Source organism: Gossypium arboreum, chromosome 6 (assembly GCF_025698485.1).
Source record: "Gossypium arboreum isolate Shixiya-1 chromosome 6, ASM2569848v2, whole genome shotgun sequence".
Lineage (NCBI taxonomy): Eukaryota > Viridiplantae > Streptophyta > Magnoliopsida > Malvales > Malvaceae > Gossypium > Gossypium arboreum.
In genome coordinates, this window is record NC_069075.1 from 133,139,734 (window position 1) to 133,147,097 (window position 7,364).

Below are 7,364 nucleotides of genomic sequence, written 5' to 3' on the forward strand. Positions count from 1 at the left end.
TTTAACTCGAGATATAAATAATTTAGTCACTATGACTCAAGTGGATAGCTTTGAATGAACATATAAGTAAATAGTGAAATTACAGATAATGTTACATATAAGCATGTTATATATATTAAGGATGTGGAATGGAGAGGAGGAGGAGGAAAATAAATATATGAATATTCAGCTGGTAAGGGCTTACATTTAAAATGGATAATTTGCATGCTTTAGATTCAAAAACTAATTGAATAAAAGTAAAAGTTTAAAGGGTAATTTTGTAGAAATGTAAAAAATGATCAAATTGCATGAAATGAATTGTTTTATTGTCTAAGTTAATAAATTGAATGGAATTATTAATTTAGATCAAGATTGGATGGAAAATCGATGAAAATGAAAAATTACCAAAATGCACCTGAATCTTGGTATTTCTGCAATTTAGTCAGGTAAGTTCATATGGTTGAAATTTCATGATTATTTGTTAAATTAGGAATGATATAATGTATTATTTCATATATTTTCTATTGAATTATGAATATTGTTAAATTATGGAAATCAGATCAAAAGTTCAAATTTAGCAGAACGCTGAATTGAATATGATCGTTTAGTGATCAGAGTGATGAATTGATGGATAAGACCATGGCTGGGCCATGACAATATATGTGTAAGACCATAGCTAGGCTATGGCATCTTGATGATAAGACCATATTTGGGATATGACACTACGAATGTAAGACCATAGCTGAGCCATGGCAATACATGTATAAGACCATAGTTGGACTATGGCATCATACCAGAAACGAGTAAGGCCATAGCTGAAAGACGTTATGGCATCGTGATTCAGACGAGTAACCATAGCTGAAAGACATTATGGCATCACGATTCAGATATGTAAGACCATAGTTTAAAGATACTATGGCAATATGATGAGAAATGAATAAGACCATGGTTGAAAGATACCATGGCAACATGACAGGAAATGAATAAGACCATGGTTGAAAGATACCATGGAAACATGACAGAAAATGAATAAGACCATGGTTGAAAGATACCATGGCAACATGATAGGAAGTGAATAAGACCATGGCTGAAAGATACCATGGCAACATGATAGGAAATAAATAAGACCATGGTTGAAAGATATAAATGAATAAAGACCATAGTTGGAAGACACTATAGCATCATGTCGAAGATCAATAAGACTGTGGGTGAGAGACGCTATGACATCTATTGAACAATTGATATCCAGGTAATATGTATCAGATGACGAATGGTTATATGAATTGGTTGTACAAAATGGTTGTGTGAAATGTTTACAAGAATTGGTCATAAGGAAATATATGTACAAAATAGTTGTAAGAAATAATTATGAAGTTAGATAAACGAAATAAGTGCAGGTACATGGAATTTAATTTATGTTAAGTTTGATATGAACTATTACTGGAATAAATATACATAAAATATATGGAAATGATAGTGCATGAAATATTGATATAATGAAATGAATGATATATGCTTATGAAGAAATGGTAAGAAAATGATATGTTTCATGACATGTACATATATGATTACCTTTGATATGTTGATACAAGGAAATTATGTAAGTTGAGATAATTATTAAACTTAATTGTGACATGTTGAGAAAATAAGTATATCAATGTTGAATTTATATGAAATATGTTCAAGTATACTAACAATGTTGTTGTTTGATGCTTAGACAAGTGCCAAGATATCGATTGAATAGTAATATATTTATTTATATGATGCATTGAATCGGTAAATATTTAATTGAAAGTTTTTGTTAAATGATATGTAAATCCTAATAATGCCCCGAAACACTGTTTCGGCAACGCATACAGGTTAGGGGTGTTACATAGAGCCTACATTCTAGGCAAGTCAAAGTTTGAGAATAGCAGAGAATATCATGTTGGTAGAAAGCTAGGAAACAATCTAGACCGCCTATCCTAAAACACATGTACAATTTTAGTAAAAGGTTTCTTGCTATGAATAACACAAACACACGATTTAAAAAAATTTATTTTTTAGCTATGCAACAAATTCAATTTCTAAATCAAATTTTTCAATAATTGGTATTAGAGTCGAGCTATGCTATGTTTATAGTGTAAATCGGATTACCAAATTTACTTCTCTCTCATTTTTGATTGGTTAAATTGATGAGAAGTGACATTCTTGCATTATATGCATGTTTTGGATAAATGAATATTTATTATTTTATATTCGTTCATCATTCGATCTCCGTTTAGTTTGGAAAATAGCTGTGGCATGCAACAAGCACAAGAGGTCGAGGCGTGGCGCCTTAGTTGGATGTGTGAAGCAAGCAACAGTTAGGGCATAGTGCCCCATCAGGTGCCCCAAGGCACACCAAGTGTTGGGGCTTTGCGCCCTAACAGGCACGCATGTCACGTGATAATAGCCAAGCATCATGCCCAGCCAAGTGGCAAATAACCAGGTGAGATTGGTTAGGGCACCGTGCCTCAGTCAATCTAAAAAAACCCAAAAGCAACACCAATGACTGAAAGACCCAAGGTATGACACACCGACCAACCAAGTGAACAATGTAGCATGCTAGGGCTTCGAGCCATATGGGACATGGGAGTCGTGACACCAGTACAACAAGTGTGCAACTACCCCGACCAACAAACAAGTTATCGACACTAACGCAAAGGCATTGGCAAGTGGATCTAATAGGGCAGACGGACATGGGCAGCGACAGCATGGCACGGTGGCTAGTCAACTGTAACATCCCAAACCCGGATGAATTGGTTTGACCCAAATCTGGTGAGCTATATTAGCCATCAGGGTGACTCTCCATTAACTTACAACATAACCTCCAACACACCTCTTATATACAACATATAATGTGCTAAGTTATAACACAACAACAAAATTAAATCATGCATAGAATGTAAAACATGCAAACTTACAAAAATAAAAAGGGAAAGGATTCACATGTCACTTAAACAATGAAACTTAAAGGTGCATATGAAAGAAATAAACAGGGAATTTTAGGGTACGCATACTCAAACATAAATACAAGTACATAGAAGTTATTATCAAGGTTTGTACTGCAACATAGGTTCGCATAACAACGTAAAACATGAGTTCACACAAGCATGAGTTCACACAATAACACAGGTGCGCAAATTATCAAAGGTTTGCATACTACCTAAGTTCGCACATAAACAAACATCATGAGTTCGCATACAAAACAGGCATCGCAACAAAAAGGGATGTTCATGTAAGGGTTCTATACTTTTTATAGGGTTCACTAAATAGTAAGATTATTATTTCCAAGGGTTCACATGCATGTTAAGGGTTGCAAACATTCAAGGGTTGCATGAAACGATACTTTGCAATCCAACTGACTTGCATTTTGTTTTAAGACATATTCTTGAAAAATTAATGTAACACCCCTAACCCTTTTCTGACATCAAAATAGGATTATGGAGCATTACTAATCACTACAGTTTATATCACAAATCATATAAAATTAATCATTATTAAGTTCAGTAATTTATCTTATTGACTCAGAAACAAATATTTGGGGCCCAATGAAGATATTAGAAATAAACCGAGACCTAAACGGAGGCTTATAAAAATTTTTTTAATGAACAGTACCACACGCCAGTGTGAACCTAAGACACACCCGTGTTGTCACCCCGTGTGACGCACACAACTTGGACACGCCTATGTCCTCTACTCGTGTACTTCTCTAACTTGTTGCTCATGAACAAACTAGTTTTACACGGCCAAGACACACGTCCCTATCTCTGCCTGTGTGGCCATACCTGAGCATTCTGTTTACATTATTTTAGATACAAGGGACACATAGTCTACTCACATGCCCGTTTAAGGGCCGTATGTCTCACACAGTCTGATCACACGCCTGTGTGCCAGGCTGTGTAGACTCAAAATGAACCTTATAGTTCAAGTTTACCAATCCTGCAAACTTTAATAACAAGCAACTTAAAATTCAATCTTTCAACCAATCCTAAACATGAATAAATACATCTATTTCACATTCAAATCATCAATGTTACGATCCAACACGAGTGTATTAGTAATTGTTTAACATAAAACTTCCAGACAGTGTACTTTGGTACTAATTGAATCAATCCAAATTAAACTATATAAATTACCATATTATAAACATAAACTTTGCATTCATGGTTTAACCATTAACATTCTTACACTATTAACATTCACATTCAGAATGACTTCCAAAAGACAACCTAGGTACATGCCATTTCTCAAAATAAAATACGTCACCAAGTATTTGAGTTCGGACTTGGCTTGGATGCTGAGTTGTTAGTCCCTTTCGTACCTAACCTGCGCACGGAAACAAACCATACTGTAACGCCCCAATTTTCGGGAATTCTGTGAATGTTGACAAAATTTCATGCTTTGATTTTGTCATTTCTGAGTGAAATTATGAAATAGGACCTATGTGAAAATGTTTGAAAATGCTATAGGCTAAATTGAAGTGGCCAAATAAATAGGAGTGCAAAATAGGAGGATTTGCATGATAAACCTCCCATTTTACATGAAGTGGCCAGCCATCATGTTGTTGTAGACAAAATGTACACTTGATATCCATAATTTATGGTACAAATTGATACAAATTGATAATAGGTTAGGTAAATGTTCCATGATAATGGGTTAGGTAAATGTTTCATGATAATAGGTTAGGTAAATGTTCCATGATAATGGGTTAGGTAAATGTTTCATGATAAGAATTACATGTCTTTTGTATTAAAGAATTAAATGGATGAAATATGAAGTTTTATTAAAAGAAAAAGGGGTGAAAAGAACAAAGTTTTGTCCATCTTTGTTCATCATAGCTGAAAGTTAGAGAAGAGAAAGGAGAGGAGAAAGCTCTTGAGTATTCGGTCATTAGGAGGAGGAAAATTGAAGGTAAGTTCTTGGTACCTTGCTTTTATTTTGCGGTTCATGAGTTCTTCTTGATTCTACCTTAACTCTTGAAGTATATTTTGATTTTTCGTTGTGTTGTGAGCATTTGGTCATGAATTAAAATGAAGGAAATGGTTGTTGTTACATGTTCTTTTGATGAAAAATGGAAGATATGTGAAGTTGAGCCAAACAAATGAGCATGCATGTGCCTTAGATGCTAAAGGGAAATTGGCTAACATGTTGTGCTTTAAAATGATGAAATGGAGATTATGCTTAAGTAAAAATCATAGATATGTGATGATTGATTGGTGATATACATGTTTAAATAACATGCATGCAAGATAGGTGTATGAAAGAGTGATTTGGTAATAAATCTGCTTGGGACAGCAGCAGTAACGTGACTTTGGAAAATCACCATAAATTGTGGGAGATGAATTAGAAGCTGAATAAATTATGTCATTAAAGCTTATTGAGTCTAGTTTCTAATGAAATAAACAAGAACATATTTTGAATTCTGTACAATGAGAAATTTGATTCGTAATGAAGAGTGGTCAGATTAGTCAAACAGTGAAACATGGGAAACTTTGAGAAAAATCTGGTATTGATTGGCTAAACCAAAAATTCTGAAAATTTTATGGATAGAAGATATATGAGTCTATTTTCAAGGAAAATTAACGGAACTTGATTTGGAGTTTTGTAGCTCCAGTTATAAATAATTTAGTGACTGTTGCTCAGGAAGACAGCTTGCAGTGAAATTATGATTATGTGGTAAACATTGACAAAAATTTGTTAATGAGTTGCTTATTAATTTCTTATAAGCTTACTATGATCTGTAGGTGTGGTTGGTCGAATATTGTAAGGGGTTAATACGTAGTTCGTATTTGAATAGTTAGATTAACGTGTTAGTAATCCAATTGTAGGCGGTTCGTGTGTGGATCTCGTCAGCATATCGTCGCAAACAGGTGTGTAACTAACACCCTCTTTCTTAGTCTAGATCGGCAAAAGTCGAAAAGCGAAATGCCGAAAACCAGATTTTGTAAATTTTGAGTGTGCGAATGCTCGTGAGGTAAATCGATTAATGTTTTTGGTAAGCTGCAATGTTTGGACTGCAAAGTGCATGATTTACGTGCCCTCGATATTTTTGGGCTTAATGGGCCAAAATTGGAATGATGGGCCAACGGCCCAATTCGGTAAGAACCCTCGGTAGTGATTACGTTAGTACGTGAAAGGTAGGAATATGCATGAAAAACCCTAAAATAGATAAATTCTGAAATACCTTTAAAAGTGGAAAATTTACGCTTTACCCCAGGAGATAAATTACCAAATACCCCTAGGGTTAAATTGACCTAAATGCATGTTTGATTGTTGTTATTTCTTGCATGCCATGTTGTTATTATCGATGCATGGGATGGGATATTGACGGAGGAAGTACTGAAAGTGGCTTGTCCACGTCTTGGAGGCTTTGCCTCAATTTATTGATAAGCGAAGCAGCAAAGCAAGGTGAAGTGTGGAGTGTTTGGGTGGGTTGAGCTATTCCCACATGGAGTGTATGGCTGGTACGGGTGGAGTGTAGTGGTTGGTGGGTTGAGTAGTCTCCCAAATGGGCTTGCATATGTTTCTTGATGTTGCATGTATTTTGAAATGGGCCTATAGGCCATCTCATTATCTGAATAAGGGCTAAGGCCCGGTTTATTGTAATCTGAAAAGGGCTCGCCCAGATACCACTTTATACTGAATGGGCTTAGGCCCAATAGGCTTGAGTGACTTGGGCTTTGAATGGGTTTTCCTTACACACTGAGTTTCCCCAAACTCACCCCTTTTATTTTCATCCACGCAGGAAATCCCCAACCATAATGGGCTTGGAGCTGTGAGGAAATTCGGAGTGGCCACCCGTTCTGAAAGTTTGATTTTCTTCTGGTGAACTGGACATCCTTTTAATTACGTTTGAGGTTTTGGGCTTTTAAATGTAATAAGGCCGCTTATTTATTTTTGATGGTTTTTAATATGTATTACTAAGATAGGTAATACTTATTTTAACTGTTGAAATTGGATAGCTTTAGGGCGCGTTTTCATAAACAACAGTTGATTTCAAAATAACACGACAACAAGCAAAGCTTTCGCAATGAAAGTATTTTCCAAAATTAATCACTTTTCCTAAAAATGACTTAATCAAATCGGTTTCCTAGAAATATCCATGACGTTAAGGTGTGGTAATGGCGGTATGCATGTCTAGGATTGGATCCGAAGGGAGCTTGGTACTTAAGCAGTCCGATGGACTCACCACCTCCTCTCCGGTTTCCTACCTGGTGCACAGCTTCCATTCACTTTAATCCTTAATGAATTAATCTTTTGAACATCAAGTACGATTTTCTGGATTTAGAATGGAAATTTTTTTTTTAACGTTTTTGATGTGGCATGCCGGATCCAGCCATAACTTCTGGGCCGGGTTTGGG

The 7,364-nt window shown here is 35.5% G+C and overlaps 1 long non-coding RNA gene across 1 annotated transcript; it reads left to right on the top strand.

The window, feature by feature from the left end:
- The first annotated feature begins 4,755 nt into the window (after positions 1-4,755).
- Positions 4,756-6,990, top strand: LOC128294218 (uncharacterized). Its single transcript, XR_008284530.1, has 3 exons — positions 4,756-4,914; positions 5,832-5,873; positions 6,749-6,990. It is a non-coding gene; the product is annotated as an uncharacterized LOC128294218 (long non-coding RNA).
- Positions 6,991-7,364: the final 374 nt, after the last annotated feature.